This window comes from Gossypium raimondii, chromosome 11, assembly GCF_025698545.1.
Source record: "Gossypium raimondii isolate GPD5lz chromosome 11, ASM2569854v1, whole genome shotgun sequence".
In the NCBI taxonomy this organism is placed as follows: Eukaryota; Viridiplantae; Streptophyta; class Magnoliopsida; order Malvales; family Malvaceae; genus Gossypium; species Gossypium raimondii.
The window spans coordinates 6,208,509-6,234,436 of NC_068575.1; the positions used below are offsets into that span (position 1 = coordinate 6,208,509).

The 25,928-nt window shown below is 33.3% G+C and overlaps 1 protein-coding gene across 1 annotated transcript in view; it reads left to right on the forward strand.

Moving 5' to 3' along the window:
• LOC105761207 (transcription factor ILR3) overlaps positions 1–25,928 on the forward strand; it is a 54,541-nt gene that overhangs the window by 11,499 nt on the left and 17,114 nt on the right. The gene's annotated exons all lie outside the window — the stretch shown is intronic.

Below are 25,928 nucleotides of genomic sequence, written 5' to 3' on the forward strand. Positions count from 1 at the left end.
CAAAATATTACTTTATTTTGAAATTTTAAAAGGATATTTTAGTTATTTGGTCGAACGAAAATCAAAACCCAGCACATTAGGGCATGATTTCTCGAATTCCCAAACGCAAAATATTGCCTTATTTAGAAAAAATTTCCTTTTGATGTATAGTGTAAAATATGCATAGCACAACAGTAATAAATATGATGGCGTAAAAATAACACGAGCAATAGCAACAAAAATAAGATAATAAAAGGGACCAATCAATAACATACAAAGTGACAAGTACATAGGCAAATAAAATTGAATCCTTCTTTCTAAATAATGATGAAAATGTAAATAAATAAATAAATAACGAATAGATGTAAAAACGTATATACATGAATGTACACAAAATTATGAAAATATGAAAATCTATGTATGTATACATATTTTAAAATCATCAAATATAAAAATATGTGTAATGATGTATATATATGTATATGTATATAAAATATGAAATGTCTAAAATATAAGAGTATGTGTATACATGTATATTTATAATAAAGCTGAAAGATATAAGTATGTATATTATAAAATAAAACAGTGTAAGTATGTACATATATGTATATATATATAGAGCATAAATAATGTATGTAAGTATGTATATATATATATATATATAAATAAAAATTATAGGCGTATATATATATAATTTATAAAACGTATGATGGATATAGACATATATATATATATGTATGTATAACAAACGTATGTATGTATATAGGTTATAAAATATGTTTATAAAGAGATATTTATATATATAATAAGATATAAAGATATATATAAATAGTTATAATAGTAATAATAATAGGACAAATATATATAAATTTAAATAAGTAAATTTAAAAAATATGTATAACAGTAATAATATAAAACTAATGGCATAATAATAGTAATAGTAAAAATATACATATATATAAAAATAAATATAATAATAACGATAATAATAATACTATATTAATGATATAATATAATAGTAGTAATAAGACTAAAATAGCTAGTTTAATAATAAAACAGTTGAAATAACAAAAGGGGGTATTAAATTGAACATAAATAAAATCTTAGAGGCGAAATCCAAGAAAAAAAAAAAACAAAGAAATAGATCAAGGCATGACTCGCGTGAAAGGAGGGGGACCAAAGTGGAAAATATCCCAATCCACAAAACACAGCACTGCGATGCGGACTAAAATGAAATCGGCAGGAAAATAAGCGGCTCAATTTAAAGAAGCAACAGAAACTAGATTGAACCAAGGTGCAAAAGTGGAGGACCTGGCACGCAAATAATCCTCCCCTACCAAAACGCACGGATCTAGCCGCGGTTGGATCGGGTCATCGGGTTACAGGCCTCATACGACGCCGTTTTAGAGCCACTGAAGTAAGCTCTATACGGCGTCGTTTAATCCCCTTTTAAAATCAACTCAGAAAACCCTAAGTCCTATCCATCTTTAAACAATACTCAGAAACAGAAACTGGAGGCACCTAAGAGTGCCGTTTCGGCGCAAAACCTTCCCCTTTCTCTCCGATCCGAGTAGAGGAGATGATGGCTTCGACGGCGCACCAGTCCAGGTAAGGTTGCTTCTCATTTTTTTATATGTATTCTTATATACATATATATATACATACATAATAAAAAGAGAAAGATAGAAACAAATCATAAAAAATGGAATGAAAAAGAGAAAAAAACCTTCTGTTCAAATATTTTCGACTTTATTGATTTAGCAATATTTTTTCAATCCCCCCTTTTTTACATTTGTTTGATTCGGTTTTTATAGCCGTTTTGGATTACAGTGCATTCTACTGTTCTATACTGTTCTTTCCTTTTCTTCCACTGTTCTTGTTTCTATTTTGTGTCATTTGCAAGTATCGACGAAGGCGGAGTTCGCGGCTTTTTGCCGTTTTGGTGCAAGGCGGTGGCTAGGGAGTCAGGTAAGCCTCGGGACGAGGCGCGGATGGTACGCCCGAGGGAGCAGCGCACATGGGCAGTAGGGGCTACGGCACGAAAGGGTTAGGGAAACCCTAGGTTTTCTCTGATTGTGTTTAATTTTTGGGCTTATCGGGCTTTATTTTTTTGGGCTAGTTGGGCCATTTGTAATGGACTATAATTTTTATTTTTTTGGCTTGTTATGCTGGTATCACTACACCAAAACAGGCTTTTAGCGGCATTTTTAGCGGCGTTTGAACAAAAAATGCCACTAAAAATCGAGCATTAGCGGCGCATTAAGTAAAATGCCGCTAAAGATAGAGCATTAGCGGCGCTCCTAGGAATGCGCCACTAAAAATGAGCATTAGCGGTGTTTTTTGGAAAAACGCCGCAAAAAACCTAAGCACAATGACATCGTTTTCTACCTTTAAGATCTTTAGCGGCGTTTTTTAAAAAAGCGCCGCTAATGCTCAAATCTTTAGTGGCATTTTTAAAAAAGCGCCGCTAATACTCAGATCTTTAGCGGCGTTTCTGAAGAAGCGCCACTAATGCTCAGATCTTTAGCGGCGTTTTCCAAGAAGCGCCGCTAATGCTCGAGGCTTTAGCGGCGTTTTTGAAAAAGCGCCGCAAAAACATTTTATCTGCTATTTACTATTTAATTTATTTTTAATTGAATATTTTTTAAAAATGGATAAATTTGAAATAATGACAGGTAAAAATAATTTGAAATAAAAAACATAGAAAAATATTTGTTAAAAATGAAGAAATTAATATACTATTATTTAAAATAATTTTTAATTTTTTTGTGTACATGATTGATTGATTTTTAATTTATATATTAAATAATTTCAAATATAATTGTAAAAGATATGATAGTATTAATTTTAAAATATTTAATTTAATTATCATTATAGTTTAGGGTTTAATATATATGGCTTAGGGTAGATATATGGTTAATTTAGGATTTAGGGCTGGTTTAAGAGTTGCAATTTTAAGGTTTATAGATTATAGAATTAGGGATTATGGATTAGGGATTCTGATTTAAGGGTTGTGATTTAAGGTTTATGGGTTAGGGGTTAGGGGTTAGGTGGTAAGGGTTAGAGGTTAAGAGTTAGAGATTTAGGGTTTATAGATTTGGTGTCAAGTTAGAGTTTAGGGTTTAGATTAATTAGTGTATTTTAATTTATATATTAAATAATGTTTAGGGGTTAGGGGTTAGGGATTTGGGGTCGGGTTAGGGTTTATGATTTAGATTAATTAGTGTTTTTTAATTTCTATATTAAATAAGGTTTAGAGGTTAGTGGTTTGGGGTTTGGGGTTAAGAGTTAGTGATTTAGGGTTTAGAGATTCGGGGTCGAGTTAGGGTTTAAAGTTTAGATTAATTAGTATTTTTTAATTTATATATTAAATAATTTCTTATATAATTGTAAAAGAGAATTAATAAATTGTAAAGATTATTAGTTTAAAATTGATATGCAATATACAATAATTGAATATAAAAAATTGTAAAATATGCGAGCTTTTGAGGCGTTTATAGCCAAAACGCCGCTAATATGATTTAGAATTTTTCAAAATGGTGTCGTTTCATTACAATAATTTAATTTATTAGTGGCATTTCTTCTGTAAACGCCGGAAAAGGTAACATTACCGGTGTTTATGACTAAAAATATTTAATTTAAACCATTTGATATATTTAGATATTAGATTTAAAAAATTAATAAATAAAAAATGTAACAAATTGATACGGATAGGTAACTATCTATTTTGGATATATAGGACTAAATTATAACAAATAAAAATAAAATACAAAAACTAAAATCATTCCACATCGAACATCTACCAAAATAATTATATTTTAGTTAGGAAGAAATATCTCTAATAAAATGGAGATTAGATCGAAATGAACAATATAAAATCATAATTAATGTCTAAATCTTTAATAGAAATTTGATATGTGAGAGATTAATTGCTTACATTGGATAATTATAACTTAATAATTAATTACAACCATTCAATCATTTTTTCTTATTAAAAATACGATATTTATTTTGAGAGTACTTGATTTTTTTATAAAAATTAAATATATAAAAATAATAATAAATATTTTATAAAATCACTTAACTAATAATTTTAATGAGACAAAATAAAATATTTTAGCATAGCAAAACAAAGGTCGCTTTATTCCAAATGAAATAATTTTTATGCGCTTTTAAATAAAAGCATACAAAAATAATTTTACTTTAAAAAAATAGCGCAGCAAAACATTTAGCGGCGTTTTTATAAAAAACGCCACAAAAATAATTTTACTTTAAAAAATATAGGAAAATATTTAGCGGCGTTTTTATAGGTAAGCAATAGCGGCATTTGCAAAAAATAATTTTACTTTAAAAAATAGCCATTTTATATAGCAAAATATTTAGCGGCATTTTATAAAAAACGCTACAAAAAATAATTTTACTTTAAAAAATAGTCATTTTATATAGAAAAACATTTTTTTATAAAAACGCCACAGAAGGTAAGCAATAGCGGCGTTTTTATAAAAAACGCCACAAAAAATAATTTTACTTTAAAAAATAGCCATTTTATATAGTAAAGCATTTAGCGGCGTTTTTATAAAAAACACCACAAAAAAATAATTTTATAAAAAAATAACGCCATTTTATAAAATCCCCTCCCCAAAATCCCCAACTTTCCCTCCTAAAATCCCTAATTTCCGCCCTTGAAACCCCCAACTTTACAAACATACCGTCCTTTAAAATTTTTAACTCCATGCCCATTGCTATCTTTTCTTCCTCAACCCCAATTCTTAAACGCCCAAATTTAAAAAGCTATTTTTTCTTTCTCTGCAGAACTTTTAAAAAAACCTATCGCGATTCATACACATATAACAATAACAGTCCCGCTGGACTTTTAGAAAAATCCAGGGGCTTTGGGATGTAGAAAGCGACAATGATGGCCAACAATTAATGGTCTTTATTCTCATTTGTCTGAGGTAATTCTTCTTGTTCTGTATTGATGAACAAAGTTCTGAGGCAGATTATGAGATGAATAATAAATTGTGAATATATAATATGCATTTGTTTTACTTAAATCAAGTTATGCTCCATAGCTTATCGTTGTTTCTTTTGCTTTGCTCTTTCTTTATTTTCTTTTCCATGCTGTTGAACTAATAGAAAAACATATTTTTGTCTGCAGATTGGCATTTTTAAAACGTGGAGTTGGTATGTTTATGATTTCTTTAAAATCTTATGAATATGATTTTGTTTTAATTACTTGTATTTGCAACAGTAGATTTTTTACAATATGTTAGAATCCCTTCTCTTCTCTTCTTTTATTTTTCTTTAAAAAAATCAATATATTTTCATGTGTCAAAATAAATGTGATAGCTTCCCTTCTCCAGGAAAATGGAAACCTTCTAGTCAAAAAGCAACAGATAAGTTGGAGTGTGTTTCAAATAATTGAAATGTCAAATTCTTTAGGATTGATCTACAGAATAGTTCTCAGGTCAGCCTTATATCCTAGATTCCAAAAGTGTTAACGTGGATTTTCTTTCTTGATGTTATAAATATATATGTTATTCAATAATTTTTTAAAGGACCTGGATTTATGGTATATCTTTCCCTTTCCACTGTTCTCAATTTCAATACCTGGATTTATGATATATTTATTTATGTTATAAATATATATGTTATTCAATAATTTTTACGTTCTTCAACTGTTCGATTAAATGTCTCTTAGAACCCCTGTCTTCTAAAGTTACATATGTTTCCTTACACATCTATTGTTTCATTTAAAAGAAATACATGCATATATATGCTAGTTCGTCTATTTTTCTTAGTTTGGAGTTATTTTAACAAAAAAGGAAATGGAAATTTAATTAACATAGTTTTTTGTCATTAAGTGCGCAGTAGCAAAAGTTTATAGCTATTGCTGGTATAAATTGAATGTATGATCTAGCTTCCTTTAATGGATAGGTACGTAGAGGAGCATCCTTTGTCTGGTTAAAAGGATGGTGAAGTTTTAAATAAGTAAATTTAAAAAAATATGTATAACAGTAATAATATAAAACTAATGGCATAATAATAGTAATCATAAAAATATACATATATATAAAAATAAATATAATAATAATAACGATAATAATAATACTATATTAATGATATAATATAATAGTAGTAATAAGACTAAAATAGCTACTTTAATAATAAAACAGTTGAAATAACAAAAGGGGGTATTAAATTGAACATAAACAAAATCTTAGAGGCGAAATCCAAGAAAAAAAAAAAACAAAGAAATAGATCGAGGCGTGACGCGCGTGAAAGGAGGGGGACAAAAGTGGGAAACATCCCAATCCACAAAACGTAGCACTGCGATGCGGACTAAAATGAAATCGGCAAGAAAATAAGCGGCTCAATTTAAAGAAGCAACAGAAACTAGATTGAACCAAGGTGCAAAAGTGGAGGACCTGGCATGCAAATAATCCTCCCCCTTCCAAAACGCGTGGATCTAGCTGCGGTTGGATCTGGTCATCGGGTTACAGGGTTACAGGCCTCATACGACGCCGTTTTAGAGCCACTGAAGCAAGCTCTATACGGCGTCGTTTAATCCGCTTTTAAAATCAACTCAGAAAACCCTAAGTCCTATCCATCTTTAAATAATACTCAGAAACAGAAACTGGAGGCACCTAAGAGTGCCGTTTCGGTGCAAAACCTTCCCCTTTCTCTCCGATTCGAGTAGAGGAGATGATGGCTTCGACGGCGCACCAGTCCAGGTAAGGTTGCTTCTCATTTTTTTATGAATATTCTTATATACATATATATATACATACATAATAAAAAGAGAAAGACATAAACAAATCATAAAAAAACGGAATGAAAAAGAGAAAAAACCTTCTGTTCAAAGATTTTCGACTTCATTGATTTAGCAATATTTTTTCAATCCCCCCTTTTTTTACATTTGTTTGATTCGGCTTTTATAGTCGTTTTGGATTACAGTGCATGCTACTGTTCTATACTGTTCTTTCCTTTTCTTCTGCTGTTCTTGTTTCTATTTTGTGTCATTTGCAGGTATCGACGAACGCAGAGTTCGCGGCTTTTTGCCGTTTTGGTGCAAGGTGGTGGCTAGGGTGTCAGGTAAGCCTCGGGACGAGGCGCGGATGGTACGCCCGAGGGAGCAGCGCACATAGGCATTAGGGGCTATGGCGCGAAAGGGTTAGGGAAACCCTAGGTTTTCTCTGATTGTGTTTAATTTTTGGGCTTATCGGGCTTTATTTTTTTGGGCCAGTTGGGTCATTTGTAATGTACTATAATTTTTATTTGTTGGGCTTGTTATGCTGGTATGGGCTTGGGCAAAATATGGGCTTTACAGAAACCATTTTTATTTTTGAGAGAAAAAACAAAAATTAGTTGTCGATGAAAATTGGAGTCGCCACCAATCTTTTATTAAGGTGTGATTGGGCCACCTAAAACGACTTTGGTCTATGAGTTTTAGAAAAACGGGTTCGGGAGTCAATTACGTACGAGGAAGGATTAACATCCTCGTAACGCCAAAAAATTGGTACCAAGTTGATTAATTAGTGTCTTAATGTCGAGAGTTGATAAATACGATCCTTAGTTAAATTAAGCTTATTCGTTAAGACTTCCTCATTTCGGAGAAAAAATGTCACACCCAATGCGTTAGGGCACGATATTTTATTTCTTCAAAAATGAGTTTGTCCAAAAGATTCATGTAATAAGACTTAAAAGAATATACAATTGTTTGAGATGAAGAAATCGCTACCCAATACATTAGGGCATAATTTCTCAAAACCCTAAACGTTGAATATTTCCTTTATTAATTTTTAAAAAAAATCTTTGTCTCGAGAAATAAACACGTCACATCCAATGCATTAGGACACAACATATTAAATTCCCGACAACAAGCTTTTCATTTTATTTTTTGATTAAAGAGCAATTCTCGATTGTTAGATTTAACAAAGAAAATTGGAACCCAATACGTTAGGGCTCAATTTTCTTGAAAATCCTAAATACGAGTATTATCTCTATTTTGCAAATTTTCTATTTTTAAATTCGAGGAAAAAGATGATGTAATGTTATATTAGATGTATGTATAAATGCCGCTTTAACAAATAACAATAGTATAGAAATAATATAAACAGTAAATAAACAAAATTAAAATAAATAAAGAAAAAATGGGCAATTTGCCAAAAAAAGCCCATTTTTTTCAAAATTTACCGAAATGGGCCCTTTATTTAATTATTTACCGGAATGGTCCATTTTCTGCGAAATCGCATCCACGTCAGCGCGATGTCAGGGTACGCGTTAGGAAATCGCATTCACGTCAGCGCGATTTGCTTACGTGGACACAAATCGCACCTACGAGGACGCGATTTGCTGACGTGGCATGAACAATTTATGTTTTTTAGCTTGGAAAACTTTGAAAGGCCATAACTTTTGGCTGGGATGTCCGATTGAGACGAATTTTTTTTATTTCGAATAACTTTTCGAGATCTACGCGGTGACAAACTGCCGATGGTCGGCGAAAAAGATCCTCTTTTGCCCATAAATTTCGATTTTTTCGGTTTAAAATTGAATTTTGAAACATTCAAATTATTATTTTCCTTATTTATTTGCAGTAAACACCGAATTTTTTTTACAGAATTGTTGTATTATTTTTTCTAATTTGACACGTGTATGGAATAGGTCCGATAAATCGTTAGAACGTAAGTAATATAATTAAGATAATAACAATATTTTTATAATATGTCAATTAATTAGTTTAGCTTAGTTGGTTAAGATGCTTGCTCTTTTCCCTTAGTACCTTGGTTCAAATCTTGTTGGTAACAATTTTGAATCTTTTTTGTACTTGTTGCTATTGATGTAATATTAAAGAGTTAATTGATTCAAAAAAAAAAATTGTTACCAACAAGATTTGAACCAATGTACTAAGGGAAAGGAGCAAGCATATATATATACATGTACACTTATAAAATAAATAAATATATACATATATATAGATAAAAATAATAATTACATATATATATAAATAATTACATTATTGAAATTAATTAATTTTAAAAAAATAAAAAAAAAGACTAAATTGAACTGAAGATGAAAAATCTGGGGTAAATCCGCAAATAAATAAAGCCCAAAGGACTTAATTGAACACGCGAATTACATAGAGGGACCAGAAGGGAAATTCTCTCATTTCCTCTAAACGGCGTCGTTCAATCAGGATCAAATTGAAATTGAAAATAAATTGGAAGGGTAAATTTAAAAAAACTTAATTGTAAAAACATTAAAAGGTGGAGGGGCTAAAAGCGCAATTTGCCCCTCTGCATAAAAACACACGGATCCTAGGCCGGGTCGGGTCTGTTTTGAGTCGATTCAGGCCTTAAACGACGCCGTTTTCAGTAGGCTATTTAAGCCAAATTTAGTTCAAAAAAATCATTTTTTTCACTTCTTAAAAAAAACCCTTAGACCACTCAAAAAAACTCTCCCCTTCCCCTGTTCGTCCGACCAAGGTCCGGGCATCGACTGATCACCGACCACCGCGCCGGCCGCTGGTCTTCGGCACCAGCACCGCCGTCTGTGGTGGCCAGAAAAAAAAAAAGAAAATCCCCTTTTCGGCCCTTATGACTTCCCTAAACCCAAATCTGGGTTCGAAATTTCAAAAAAAACAACAGAAAACGGGAGGAAATCTCAAAACCTTTCGATTTTCGGCCACCGATCCTCGGGGGTGGCTCCCTCAATCGTCTCACGGCGTGACAAACCCACACGAAGGTAAACTTCTCTACCTTTTTCTTTTATTTTATCAGTATGTAAAAAATAAAAGAAATAAATAACAGAAACAAATATATATATATATATATATACATCAACCTTTGTGTTTTCGATTGATTCTCCGATTTAATTTCCAGTTCTTTTTTTGTGTGAAATGCTGCTCTCTTTTTCTTATTTACTTTTTTCATCCCTTTTACAGTACATCCATGGCTTTTTTATAACCGAATGAAACAATATAAAGAAGAAACAAATCTATTTTTTATTTGATTTGCGAATCTTTGATTCTCTTTCCATTTTTGCTGTTTATTTCTTACAGGTGAAGGCGTGGAGATTCTGGCTTGGCTGCGGCACTGTTGATCCTTAGAAACCCTAGGGTTCCTGCAATTGTTTTGGGCGACCGAATTTTGGGCCTCTTGTTTTATTTCGGTTTGGGCCCTTATAGGCCCGTTTGTAATTTGGGCCTTTTACCCGGGCCAAAATCGGGTATTACATTATTATTCTTCCACCTTTTTTATTTTCTTAGATAGTTTTATAAAAAATTATTATGGAAATTCTTTATAGAAATTGATATTCTTACTATGCTCTGCTTAGTGCTCAGTGGATTGTTTCTGTCAGTGCAAAACATAGACAATCATTGGGCTTTATTGTATACTTGAGGTTCATTTGTCAGTAACTCTTTTTCACACCATAAAATAGGTTAGGGGGAATAGAACCTTAAACAAAGTGACATTGATACAAATCATGAAGCCTTTATTAATTTATCATAAATTCATTTTCATCCCCCACACACCGACAATTTTATAACTTTATTTTGAATTGATTTTTGTTTTTCAATACCGTGATATCATATCAAGGTAAACTACTCATTAATCACTCTAAATAAGGGTTGTTCCAACTTTGATTACCCCAAACTTATTTTGTTAAGTTGGTCACCCAAAAAAGAAATTGTTCAAATTGATTACTCTACTATTAAATGATAATGGAATGTGTGCATTTCCATGTTAGCTAATCTAAATTTAGGATAAACTACCTATTAGTCACTTTAAATAGGAGTTGTTCCTATTTTGGTCACTATAAAACAATACATGAAAATGTATCATCTTTCCACTACCATTTAACGGTAAATTGTAATCAATTTGATCAATTTCTTTTTCGAGTTACCAAATTAACAAAAAAAATTGAATGACCAAAATAAAATAACCAAATTAATACTAGCAGTATATTTTCTATTTCATAAGAGTTTAAAATATTAACATGTATTTTCATTTTTAAAATATCTATTTTTCAAAAAACTTCACCGATAGTGTACTAAATAATTTCTCATATATTTATAGTAGCATATTCAACGTTAGGGAAATTATTTGGTAGAATACCAATAGAGTTTTAGACTCCACAAGCATAATCAAAAGGTTTGACAACTGTCTTATAGGGTTATAGTAAAATATTTTAAGAAAAGAGACACTTGTTAATTTTTCAAAGCTACTTGTAAAATAAAAAATACAAGTGTACTAAATACTAACCCTAATATTATTTTTATTATTCTATTTTTAATAATTGATTCAAGAAAATTGAAAAGAGTGTTATATTTTAAACAAATATTAATAAGTTATTTTAAATTTTTTAATATTCTTAATTTGAATTAAATATAAAACAATATTTAAAACATACATTAAAAAAATTTAGCATTTAAATTTTTCAAAATCTTTTGATATTTTTTAACCATGTTTTTTATTATTATGATTTTTAAAAAACTTTTCAAATAAGTATTTATGTTTTTGTAAACGTTTAACACTTTGAATTTCTTTTTGTTTTAAATTTTTAAAAGCAATATTTAAAATTTTTTATTAAAGTTACGTATGAAACAAATTTAATCTAGTACAAAATAAGTGTTTTTAGTACAAAAGTTACGTATAAAACAAATTAGTAGGTTCCATGAAATGAAAAATTCCTCAAAGAAATGAACAAGAAATAAATATGGTCACATGTTAAAGAAGGCACATGCTCATGAAGAGACCAAAGACATAACTTTTGATAAAACCTCATAGAAGGTTCAAGTACCTGGATTTATGAATATAATAAGATATTTCAATAAGTTCTGTCACAATCGAAAATGATTGATCTAACAAAAAGAAATTATGTTCAACAATGACAATATACATAGAATACTTTAATATTATGGAAAGTGAGAATCTTGAATGAAAATATATTTGAAAGCATACAACTCATCAAAATAAATAGACACTTCCTTATAACTTACGAAATGTTTCTCGGGCCTGAAGTCCAAACACAGGATGGTGTAAAGTCAAGTGGAGTACATGTTAGTATAATAGTGAAAAATGCAAGTCATAATATATACATATATATATATATATATATGACTTGTAATACAAACTTTCACAAGACACTTTGTTTTGACTATGAAAATAATTTGTGGTGGATGCAATAGTTTGGTACTAGATAAATTTATTTATTTACGTCTAGTGAATTTGTATTCAACTGATATAAATTATTTAGTAATATTATAAAATAAAATCCCTAAAGAATGCAGAAAGCATAAAACTCAAGTTTCATCAAAAATCATTAAATGAGAATATGAGCTTATTCACGTGTTTTTATTAATTAATATATTTATATATATATATATATAGGTTATTATTGTTGTTGATATTATTATATCAAATACTATTGGAGTTCCTGAAAAATTTCCAAGAGCAATAATTATTCGGTAGATAAACTTTATAATTAAAGTATATCTAAAATAAAATTTTGCCTCAATCCGAAGGTCGAGCGTTCAATAAGGACAAATGATCACATAATAACATTACAAAGAATTTAAGTATCCAAATAGTGTTTATATAATTAAAATTAATCAAGATCATTTTTTCATGTAGATTGGAGATATTGAAAAGGAGTACAAATGGTCATACAATTATATTATAAAATGATGGTCCTGAAATACCATTTCTTTATGTATCCAATACACTCATTTTTTTGGTAATAGTGAATAATACAATACATCATGCTTTACAAAATTGTTGGCGACATCTAATGCATGGGAATGCAATTGAATTTATTGCTATATTAATACGCATCAACAGAATTTGTTGTATATGGTTATGATTTACTATTGATAAATAATATTGAACGTCTCAATATTGAGTTATAAAATGATGTTCAAATAAGGGGTAGTATAATAAGCATTGTTTTTTTTTCCTTGACGAGGTTTTATCCCATTGGATTTTACACGCAAGGTTTTTAATGAGGTAGGTTTGTTAAAGTGTACTATTTTTTCTTCACTGGGATTTTTTTCTATAGGGTTTTCCCTAGTAAGGTTTTAACGAGGTATAATCATTCATTGTTAATGGACATCTAAGGGGAATGTTATAAATATTACTTTATTATGGATGTCCATAACTTTCAAAGTTGTAACCCACAATGGAATTATAAAGATTTTATATTATAATTAAACCTCTGTCTATTCTTTATAACTTAAGGGTCGTATTATATTAAAAGGTTTATAAATAGAGGCATGTACAAGGCTTGTAAAGATACTCAGAAGGAATAAAATAAAAAAAATCTCTCATTTATCTTTCAAGTGTACTATCTCTTTGTATTGATTTTTTTATCTTTCTAGTGTATTATCTTTTATATTGATGTTTTTCATAAATTTGTTCTTTCTTTTCATTATTTTATAATATATATATATATATATATATATATATATAATTGGAAATTTTGGTAAACAATTAGTAAAGATAGATTTACGGACTAAATTGACAAAGTTCAAAGCATAGATAATAAATGTACTAAATCATCAATTTAGTCGTTCAAAAAGAAAAACTTTACCCTTCTATGAAGATGCTTCTTCTCAGAAGAAAAATCATTAAAACATTACATTCATTTCTTGCCTTTTTCATCATATGTCGTGGGAAACATTACCTCTCCATTTTCTCAACATCTTTTTTGAATAATCCTTTTATTTTCTGAAATTGGCCTTCAATTTTTTTAAAAAAATTTAATTCCATTCCAATTAATACATGGAAGAAACCCCCAGAGATTCTGGGTTCGGTCTCCAGTGGAGTCGTCAAGCTGTCGAAACCATTTTTTGAAAACAAAAATAAGTTATCGACTTTTTTTAAAAAAAATTGGAGTCGCCACCGACCCTTGATTGAGGTGTGATCGGCTCACCTTAAAAACGATTTTGGTCTACGAAATTTGAGAAAACAAGTTCGGGAGTCAGTTACGGACGAGGAAGGGTTGGCACCCTCGTAACACCCAAAATCGGTACCAAATTGATTGTTTAATGTCTTGGTGTCGAAAAATTTGAAAAAGATTTTGAAAGAAAACTTTTTACCTTGAATGAATTTTAAAAATAAGACATTCTAATTTCAAAGAAATAAAATGTCACACCCAGTAAGTTAGGGCGAACATTTTTAATCTTCAAAATTAAGCTTGTCTTTTTTAATTTTTAAAACTCATACATTTAAACTTAAAAATAATATTCGATTATTTAGGTCAAATGAGGTAAATCGATACCCAGTAAGTTAGGGCACAATTTCTCAAAATTCCAAATACCAAATATTACATTTATATATTTATTTAGAAATTCTTATTTCGAGATGGCAAAATGTCGTGACCAGTAAGTTAGGACCCGACATTTTTGAATTCCTGAGAATAAGCTTTTATTTGAAATGTGTACAATTTCATTGTAAAATAAATACTTGGCCCTCTAAATTCATCGAACAGAATCGAAGCCTAGTAAGTTAGGATACGATCTCTCTCGAAAAACGTGAATGCCAAATATTTAAAATTTTAAGAAATAAAGTGATTTTAATGCTTTAATAAAAATAAACATTTTTGCAAGACATATATACAAACACACATATTTATAAAATGTTTAAAATATATATATATATATATAAATGTATATATTTATAACAATTTTTTAAAAAAAACGTATATATGTATTATAGGAAATGTATATATATATATATAAAATATAGAAAATTATTTTCACGTATTGTTTTAAAGTGACCTAAATAGAAAAAACTCCTATTTAAAGCGACTAACAAATAGTTTACCCTAAACTTAGAGTGACTAACATAGAAATGCGTGGTTAGAATTCTATTTTCCTTTAATGATGGAGTGACCAATTTGATCAATTTCTTTTTTGGGTGACCAACTTAACAAAAACAAATTTCAGGTAATCAAAATAGGAACTGTAAAAATAGAATGTCGATAATAATATATCACAAAGAAAAAAAAAGAGAAATAAAAATAAATAACACACAGATTTTACGTAGAAACCCTTTCGGGAAAAAACCACGGGCAGAGGAGAAGAAAATCCACTATGTCGAATTCGAATAATTACAAGAATAGACTATGTCTATTTATAGGCTTGTAAAACCATATTCTAATAGGAGCGTAGTAAGATTGAAACACCTTATTCTAATCAATATCAAATAGATGGAGTTTAATAAGGTTTGGAAAACCTTATTCTAAAAATAAAATAAAATAAGTATAATTCTGTAGGGATTTTACTTTTATTTTACCACTGTATTTTATTTAAATAAGGATTCGGGTCACTTAATTCTAACAATCTCCACCTTGACACGAATTCTTAATGAACAAGTTCTTCATCGCGAACTCTCAGCGAACAAGTTCTCCACCTCTTTCATAAAACCCTTAAGGGTTTAACTTCAATAATGAACACCAACCAAGTCTAAGCAGTGCTCAAACTTGGTTATAGGAAGTGACTCAGTCATCATATCTGCAGGATTTTCATGAGTTCTATTATCCTTTAATGATGAAGTGACCAATTTGATCAATTTCTTTTTTGGGTGGCCAACTTAATAAAAGCAAATTTGAGGTAATCAAAATAGGAACAACCCCTATATAGAGCCTTAATATAATTTCTAAGTACATAGTGAACATGTATTTTAATCTATTATGAAAACAAAGATCAATTCAAAATAAAGCTATATAAGTGTTGTAAGCACTAAATTTTGTCCGGGTTTTGTCGTGTTTATATATATATATTTAAAAAAATTTCAAAGAAAATTTCAAAAAATAAAAAATCAAAAAATATATTTTGACCCCTAAACTTTTTGAAATTACATTTTGACCCACTAACTTTTTGAAATTACATTTTGACCCCTAAATTTTCTCAAAATTCATTTTGGCCCCAAAAGTTTTACTGCAGTTGCAATTTAGTCCTTCTGGCAGCAACTTGCACACCTACCCCCGTGATTTCCAGCCACCGGCCTAAGGCATGGCCTCCCTCTCCCCTAGCCACCTGCTCCCTGCAAAAAGAAGAAAAAATCATCTATAAAAGGGGTGTTTTACCCCTAAAATCGGGGACCCCACCCACGAGTCTCAAAAAAAAATTTCAAAGAGAAAAAAGCTTCCAAAATAAGAAAAAAGGGGAGAGAAAGGAAAGAGAAAGGTCCGGTGGAGTCGACGGTGGCAGCTCGAACGGCGGCGTGAAAGAAGCGACGGTGTGGTGGCTCGGTTTTGAAGAAGAAGATAGAAGAAGAAGAAGAAAGAAAGAGAGAAGAAGAAAGAAGAGGGAAAGGAAAAAGAAAAAAAAAGAAAAAAAATTTAACAGTCGGGTCAAACCGACCCGACCCGGGTCTGACCCGACCCGATCCAGTGACCCAACCCGACCCAGCAAGCCCAATAGTCAAGCCCAAAGCAGCTCAAAAAAAAGCAAACAAAGCAAAAAAAAATAAACAGCAAAAAAAAGAGGGAAAAGAAGCAGCCCAAAGCCCAACGCACCAGCCCATCAGCCAGGCCCAGTGCCCAGGCAGCCCAACAGCAGCAGGTGTGCAGGAGGCCCAGCAGGCCGGCCCAACAGGCCGAAAAGAAAAAAAAGAAAGAAAGAAAAAGAGAAAGAAAGCAAAAAAGAAAAAAGAAAAAGAAGGAAAAAGAAAAAAAAAAAGAGAAAAAAAGAAAAAAAAAGAAAAAGAGAAAAAAAGACTCTAATTTGTGTTACCCGTTCGGCGAAGTTCGTGTTTCGAGATTTTTTCGGTAATTTCGTTTTTTATTTTAATTTAATGCTTGTATTTTTTCGTTTTAATATTATTAGTATTTTATGCATTTTTATATTTTGGCATTTATATTTTTAATTTAATTTAATTCAATTTTAATTTTAATTCTATTTTAAATACTTTTAATAAATAAGGCAACGGATCGATTTATCATAAAATCATTGCTTTCATCGCTATGTTGGGTGAATATCACCGGTTTGTGTTAAACTCGATACGCCCTTTTAAAAAAATAAAAAATATTCAAAAAATTCGTATTTTTAAAAAAAATCCTCGGGTTTCAAAATTCTCGTGTCTTCAAAAAAATTTCTCGTGTTTTCAAAAATAAGGTAACGAATCGATTTGACACTAATTCGTTGATTTCATTGCTATGTTGAGTGAATATCATCGATTAGTGTTAAATACGATACGTGCTTAATGAAAAATCAAAAAAAATTTCATGTTTTCAAAAATTCTCGTGTTTTCAAAAAATTCCATTTTTCAAAATTTTTCGTGTTTTCTAAAAATTTCCAAATTTCTAAACTTTTTTCTCGTGTTTCAAAAATTGTCGTGTTTTAAAAATTTTCATGTTTCTAAAATGTTCGTATTTCAAAAATTTTCGTGTTTTCAAAATTTTGCGTATTTCAAAAATCCTCGTATTTTTAAAAATTTTCGTGTTTTCAAAATTTTCGTGTTTTCAAAAAAAAAATCTCGTGTTTCATAAATTTTCGTTTTTTTTTAAATTGTGTTTCCAAAATTCTCATGTTTCGATCGGATCGCGAGTAAATATTAAATTGAACTCGTATTTTTGAAAATGAAGACAACGCGCGTTTAACAAGATACCAATTTTGGGCGTCGCGAGGGTGCTAATACCTTCCTCGCGCGTAACTGACTCCCGAACTCTAATTTTCTCTGGATTTTCACGTAGACCTAAAATTGCCTCTTTTTTAGGAAAATTTAAAAATAAATTTTTCTTCTAAAAAGAGAATTTATTAGGTGTCCGATCACACCTAGAAAAAAAAAGATCGGTGGCGACTCCTTTTCAAATAAAATCGAGACACTGTTTTTAAATTTTCAATAATCACTTCAATTAGCGCCCGTGCCAAATTTTTAGGTCGCTACAAGTGTTGTTGTGAGCGGATAAAAATGAACTTATTGGAAATTAATAAAGGTTTTAAGGCGTGTACCAATGCCACTTTCTTTAAGGTTTTATTCGCCCTCACCTATATTATGGTGTGCAAAAGAGTTATTAGCAAATGAACCTCGAGGATACAATGAAGTCCAATGATTGTTTATGTCTTGCATTGACGGAAACAATCTACTGAGCAATGAGCAGAGCATGACAAGGATATCAATTTCTACAAAGAATTTATGTAATAATTCTTTATAAAACAATCTAAGAATCTAAAAGATGGTGGGAGAATAGAAAAAAATTGTTTTTATTTTTTTGTATACCATACAAATGAAATTTCACACCTATTTATAGGAGGTTTTATGTCTGTTCGTAGGAACATAATTATCCAAATGGATAGGCATATCTTTAGCAATAAACATAATTATTCAATACATATCTACTTAAATAATTATGACTATTTGTTAATAATCAAGTGATATAACTTTTGAATTTAAGAGACATAGCTAATAACTATAAATAGTGAGATAACTTTTGGATACTTATAACTTTTCATTTACAACTATTGAAACACTATATATTTTGGAAATGTTACATCCACATTGATAATTACATCATTCCTTTTAAAAGCATAAAGCTTTGTTAATAAAAGAGAGATAATGCACAATAAACACTTAAACAACCCGAGCTACTTAAAGCATTCAACTCGGGAAAAGGTGGGAAAGCAGAACCATGTTTATTTATTTTACAAATGAGCTTACTACTCGAGGATAAAAGAATAAATTCCATGCAAATGCTGATATTTTAGGATGTACTTCTCAAAAGTGAGCTCGAGTTCATTTGAACTTTGAATTCTTGAATCAACCAACGGGGAATTGATGCTAGTTTTTGCTGCATCACTAACATGCGTGTAAGCATCTTCACCCTTGTGAAAGAGATCCATAACCCTTGCAAGATTTAGAATTCGATTAAGAGCCGACCTTGGTGTTGCTGCTGTTGGTTTCAAGCACTCTTCATTAATATCCTTCCAAGCATTGTTGATTTGCTTGTAGAACTCATTGTATGCCTCTTGCATTGACACCCCATGTTGTTTCATGTAGCACTCCACAGCCGATGAAACATGTCCTCTCTCTTGCTCAAACTACAATAAAACATAATTTAATTTCAGCTAATGTAGAGCTACTCGTCCATTTCTGTTTTATGGGTTATGGCGATAAACAATAAGTAAATAAATTGTATACCTTGTGGTTAACGATATCACTCATCAACCTAAAAATAGTATTTGAAGCTCTACAAATTTTGGGGTCATTGAATGCCCAAATAAATGTCTCTTTTGTTATGCTATCATCCATGCCAACACAAGATGCAATTGTAAGTAGCGGATAACCACAAGAAACTAATGCTATTGGCATATACTCCTCCATTGTTGGTATGTAATTTTCATGGAGCCATTTGGCCTCAGCATGGTAGACTTGACTTTGCTGTTTTTGTTAACTAAAAAGCAGCTAATTTAGTTGATTAAGATTGCAAATTAAGTAGTTTCCTAGAAAAGAAAACAAATTAGCTCATATATACAGCTTTTATCGCGAATTGGACACTATACTACACTTTAGACATTAAATCTTCCATTTCTTTATAAACATTTAAGACTTCACTATACTACACTTTCATGTAATCTGGAAGTTGATCTATATCCCACCTACAATATGTCATCAATTCAAATGGTTATTTCTATCTTAATTCAATAAAAGACATTTACTTCTGATGATTTTGAAGAGAAGGTGAAAATAAATGTTTCAAGTGACCTCTGAATTGCTTCCATAAAGATTTCAAGTTCTTCATATGTTCCATATGCATCATAAATATCATCCAAAATTGATGTGAGTGATATTACTTTGATCATGAAAGTTATAGCAATAGTGTAAACGGGTTCAAAGTATACTCCCAATATCCAAAAATAACACTACACCAATCTATCCCGTATAAAAGGAAAAATAGTCTCAACATCTAAACATCTCCACCACCTAAAACAAGCAAAAAAATGATAAATATATGTCAATAGTTGGCTTGTGTATAGGTCTGGCTATGAATAAGGTTACCTGTTTATCTTGCTTAACTCCTCCTTGTGTAAATGTTGTACCATGTTGAAATCTAATTTTGCAAATTTCATTAAATTTTTATCAAGGGTAGCAGATCCTTCGCATATATAAGGAATGTAACTCCTAGCAACCAACCTTGGCAAGCTCTTGCGAAAGAGTTGCTTTAGTGCATTAGCAATTTGTGTAGAGAGAGGATAATCCATCGTACATAGTTTCTGCCAACTTTAGATGGAACATAGTCCAAGCAAGAGCTTCCTCTAATATAGTTTCTCCATGCAGTTGAAAGTGTGCAGCTTTATACAATTCTAGCATGCCTTTCACATCACTGATTAAGGATTCTTTAAATTCCCCTTTCTCATCAATGAACTTATTGAACGTCTCTGCTCAATCACCAAATAAATTTTAAATATTATTTTCCTTTGGTATAAAGGAAGTCACAATTTGAAAACATAAAAAAGGAGAAGAAGTAATGAGTCTGAATCCCAAAGATTTGCAACCTCTTTCGATATTCTAGATTGTAAACTTTTTCTTAATTAGTTTTTACTTAAATTATATAGATTAAATCATTGAATTTATCAATATAATGGTATTTATCATTTATATAAACTTTTAATCTATTAAATATTTTTATAATATCTATCTAGGGCACTCTTTTTATTAATATATATATATACTGCTTGTAACAAATTAAGGCATACCACAAAACATTGCAGCCATGCTCTCTCAGTAGACGAAATCGAACAGAAGCAGTGTATAGGTCATCATCAATCTGAGCATTATTGCAGTGATGATGATATATAATATGTAAAGCATGTTCTATTGTCATGGGTTGCGCATGGGAGCACGCAACCATGACAAACTTGTGCGAACCATCGTATTTGAGGGAGGTCACTTGGCCCAATCACACTGGCCCGCTGCTTGGAGAGATTAAAAGCCCACCTCAAGAGCCTGGTAAAAACGGGAAGTGATCTAGAAGATATAATTATGGAATCTTAGAGTTCTAATTGTATATAGCTTATTATGTAAGCTTAGAGTTCTAATTGTATTCAGCTTTTAACTGTAGCCATTGATGTACTTTAATCTACACCGTTGATTTTAGGGAGGCTCAACTATAAATAGAGACCTCTTTGCTTATTGTAATTCATTCAGTTGTTAATAAGAATTTTGAGAGTATTCACTCAAACTTTTCTCTCAAGTGTTCTTGCTTTTGTTCATCTTTCAAGGCTCGTTCTTACTTCGTTCTTCTGTTGTTCTTCGTGGAAACCTTAAGGGAATTCTGTTGAATCCTTTATCATTGCGAGTTAAGCTGACTTAGGCGTTTTTACTGTTGAATCTTTTATCATTGCAAGTTAGGCTGACTTAGGCGTTTTTAAGCAAAGAAATTGCCTAAGGCCGCACGGATCTGTGGGAAAGCTCTAAGTCCGTGACAGTTGGTATCCGAGCCAGGTTCGAAGCCACCGTTGAAAGATGTAGAAAGAAGTTGAGGGGGTGGAGACCCGTGGGAGGGCTAGGAAAGCCAGTCGCTCAAGGGACATATTGTTAGCTTTAGAAGATCATGTCGTCACTCTCGAGAATTTCGTGGGGGATACCAAGGAAAGGATTGATGATGTCGATGATAGACTCCATGATGGATTGCAGTCCATGCAGGAGCAGCTCAAAGTGTATGTGACGGATAATGTGGAACAGTTAACTGGTAGAGATGATGCCATTGAGGCTATGGTGGCGGCCTTGAAGGGAGAGATTGCGGAGCTCAAGGGTGAACTCATAATCTACAAGGCTGCTTTGGGCAATGGTGGGTTAGCGGCTGTCTCACCCAAGCCCAATATTGATGTTTCCAAGCCCAAGGAGTTCAAGGGAACAAGGTCCGCAAGAGATGTGGATAACTTTTTGTGGGGAATCGAGCAATACTTCTGTGCCAAAGGCATCACGGAGGATGTCACTAAGGTAACTACTGCTACGATGTATTTATCTGACGTTGCTTTGTTGTGGTGGCGTCGCCGGTCCACTGATGTGAGACGTGGTGGGACCGAAATCGGAACATGGGAGGAGTTTCAATGTGAGTTCAAAGCACAGTTTTACCCAGAGTATGCCGAGGATGAGGCTCGGGCAAAGTTGCGTCGGCTTGCGCAACAAGGCACTGTGAGGGAGTATGTGCAGGAGTTTAGTGAACTTATGCTCTAAATCTCAGATATGGGGGAGAAAGAGGCATTCTTTTCCTTCATGGACTGATTAAAATCGTGGGCGAAGCAAGAGTTGCAACGTCGAGGAGTTCAAGAACTCACCAAGGCTATGTCCGTAGCAGAATCGCTTGCTGAATTTGGTGGGAAGAAAGACAATCCCAATTCTTTTAAGCCCAGATTTAATAAAAAGGGTAACAGTGGGGGAGATAAAGAAAAGCTCACTAGGAACGACAATGGCAAGAAGCCTTGGGACAAGAGAAAGAGTGGGCCTATAAGATGCTTTCACTGTGATGGTCCACATATGATTAAGGATTTCCCAAAGAAGGCCGCTCTCACGGCTATGGTAGCAAAGGGGGAGTCCGATGTGGAGGACAACAATCTTGGTTCGATACTAGGAGGTGTCGAAGATAGAATGAGCCATGGGTTGATGTTTGTAGACATCATTGTGGCTGGCAGAAAATTGAATGCACTTGTTGACACAGGGGCTTCTGATTTGTTCATGTCCGAGGAGGCTGCTTGTAAATTGCGCCTCAAGATAGATAATGAAGTGGGTCGGATCAAAACAGTAAACTCAGAAAGTGTTCCAATCAAGGGGGTTGCAAAGGGAGTGCATCTTCAGCTCGGTAAATGGTCCGGGAAGGTATCCATTAAGGTAATACCACTTGATGATTATGATTTTGTGGTGGGACTAAGCTTCCTTAATCAGGTTAATGCTCTTATTGCCCCTTCGAGCAATTACATGGTGATTTCAGACGCGAAACATCAATGCATGGTGAAAGTGATAAGGAAAAGAAGCCTTGAGGGAAAAACACTGTCAGCAATTCAGTTTGCTAAAGGTGTACGTAGAAATGAAGTTTCATATCTAGCCACCTTGAAGATCGAAGGGACCGCTGAGTCTGTTAGTGAGACCCCGAAAGAAGTGGGTCAATTGTTGCAATCATTCCGAGATGTAATGCCTGCACAGTTGCCTAAAAGTTTACCACCCAAGAGGGAGGTAGACCACAAAATCGAGTTAATGTCCAATGTGGTGCCGCCAGCAAGGGCCCCTATCGTATGTCTCTGCCAGAATTAGAAGAGTTGCGGAAACAATTGAAGGAACTTTTGGATGCGGGATTCATTAGACCATCTAAATCCCCATATGGTGTGCCAGTGTTGTTCCAAAAGAAACATGATGGGTCCTTGAGAATGTGCATCGATTATCGAGCTCTAAACAAGATCACTATGAAGAATAGGTACCCTATTCCTCTTATTGCAGATTTGTTTGATCAGCTTAGTAGTGCAAGATGGTTTACCAAGTTAGATTTGAGATCGGGGTATCATCAAGTTTGGATAGCCGAAAGGGACGAACCAAAGACAGCTTGTGTGACACGGTATGGTTCGTATGAGTTCCTTGTGATGCCTTTCAGACTCATGAATGCCCCAGCTACATTCTGCACCCTAATGAATAAGGTACTTCAACCCTTCCTTGATCGTTTTGTGGTTGTTTACCTTGACGATATTGTGGTGTATAGCAAGTCTCTTGAAGAGCACATAGGACACTTGAGGGAGGTGTTCCAAACTTTGAGGGAAAATGAGCTATTCATTAAGGAGGAGAAATGCTCATTTGCCCAACAAAAGGTGTCATTCCTAGGCCACATTGTGGGAAGTGGTAAGATCCGAATGGATAAGAGCAAGGTTCGAGCCATTTCAGAGTGGGAGTCTCCAACCAAGGTAACGGAGTTGATATCTTTCCTTGGGTTGGCAAATTACTATCGACGCTTTGTCAAAAGCTACTCCAGAATTACCACTCCCTTGACGGACATGTTAAAAAAGGGGAAGGTATGGGATTGGAATCCGGAATGTGAGAAGGCTTTTAATCAATTGAAGCAAGAAATGACAAGAGAGCCGGTACTTGCCTTGCCAGATTTTTCGAAGCCTTATGAGGTACGCACGGACGCATCAGATTATGCTATTGGGGGAGTACTGATGCAAGATGGGCACCTAATTGCTTTCGAGAGTCGAAAGCTTAATGAGACAGAGCGTAGATATACGATCCAAGAGAAGGAGATGACTGCGGTAGTACACTGCTTGCGCACATGGAGACATTATCTATTGGGTTCCAGGTTCGTGGTCCTCACCGATAACGTTGCCAATAGTTATTTTCTAACACAGAAAAAGTTGTCTCCCAAGCAGGCTCGTTGGCAGGTTTTACTAGCGGAGTTTGATTTTACAATGGAATATAAACCAGGAAATGCCAACATTGTGGCTGATGCACTCAGTCGAAAGATGGAATTTGCAGCAATTAGTCAACCTGAGGGTTCTTTGCTGGAACGCATTTGAAAGGGATTGTCCCATGATCCCACGGCCAAAAATTTGAGTGAGCTTGCCAAAGAGGGAAAAACGAGAAGATTTTGGCTTGATGGGGAGCTGTTATACACTCATGGACACCGCCTCTATGTGCCCTATTATGGGAAACTCCGTAAAGAAGTCATGAAAGAGTGTCATGACTCGAAATGGGCGGGTCATCCAGGGATGCATCGCACTTTGGCCCTTTTGGAGGATCGATATTATTGGCCTCACATGTGTGCTGATGTGGACACTTATGTGAAAACTTGTCTAGTGTGCCAACAAGACAAGGTTGAGTTAAAGACTCCAGCCGGTTTGCTTCAACCTTTGCCAGTTCCGGAAAGGCCATGGGAGAGTTTATCCATGGATTTTATTATTGGTTTGCCTAAGTCTGACGGGTTCGCGAGTATTTTGGTTGTGGTGGATAGGTGTTCAAAATATGCGACATTTATTCCAGTGACCAATGAGTGCCCTGCTGAGGAAGCAGCTCGGTTGTTCCTTAGACATGTGGTGAAATATTGGGGAGTGCCACTGTCTATTATCAGTGATCGAAATGGACGATTCACGGGTCGATTCTGGACGGAGTTGTTCAAGTCAATGGGCTCAGATTTGAATTTCTCCACGAGCATGCATCCACAAACCGATGGGCAAACTGAACGAGTAAATGCATTGTTGGAGACGTATCTTCGACACTATGTGAGTGCCACACAAAAGGATTGGCCAAAGTTGTTGGATGTGGCCCAATTTTCATATAACTTGCAGCGAAGTGGGGCCACAAATCAAAGTCCATTTGAAATAGTGACGGGTCAACAGCCACTCACACTCAACGCTGTTGTGACCCATTATACAGGACCAAATCCCGCAGCCTATCGATTCGCAAAAGATTGGCAAGAAAAGAATGACTTGGCTAGAGCTTTTTTACACAAGGCAAGTAAGCGTAGCAAGAAGTGGGCCGATCAGAACCGAAGGGATGTGCAATTTCAAGTGGGTGACTCTGTCCTTGCTAAACTACACTTGATTTTACGATATACTGGCTTGCACAAGGGTCTTGTGCGAAGGTATGAAGGTTCGTTTAAAGTTGTGAAGAGAGTAGGCAAGGTGGCCTACAAACTGGTTGCCAGCAAAACATAAAGTCCACCCAGTTTTCCATGTAAGCATGCTTAAGCCGTTTCATGGGGATCAAGAGGATCCAAATCGAGGCAAGTCTGAACGAGCACCGATGGGGGTAAAGGTGTCATACGATCATGAAGTCAAAAACAATGAGGCAGATCGAGTAATTAGACAAAAGTACCACCGACCACGGCATGAGTACTTAGTTCGATGGAAGGGACTTCCTGATAGTGAAGCAAGTTGGGAACCTGTCGAGGCATTATGGCAGTTCCAAGAAAAGATTGACCAGTTCCATAAGGAGGATGTGACAAGGGCGTCGCTAGAACAAGTGGGG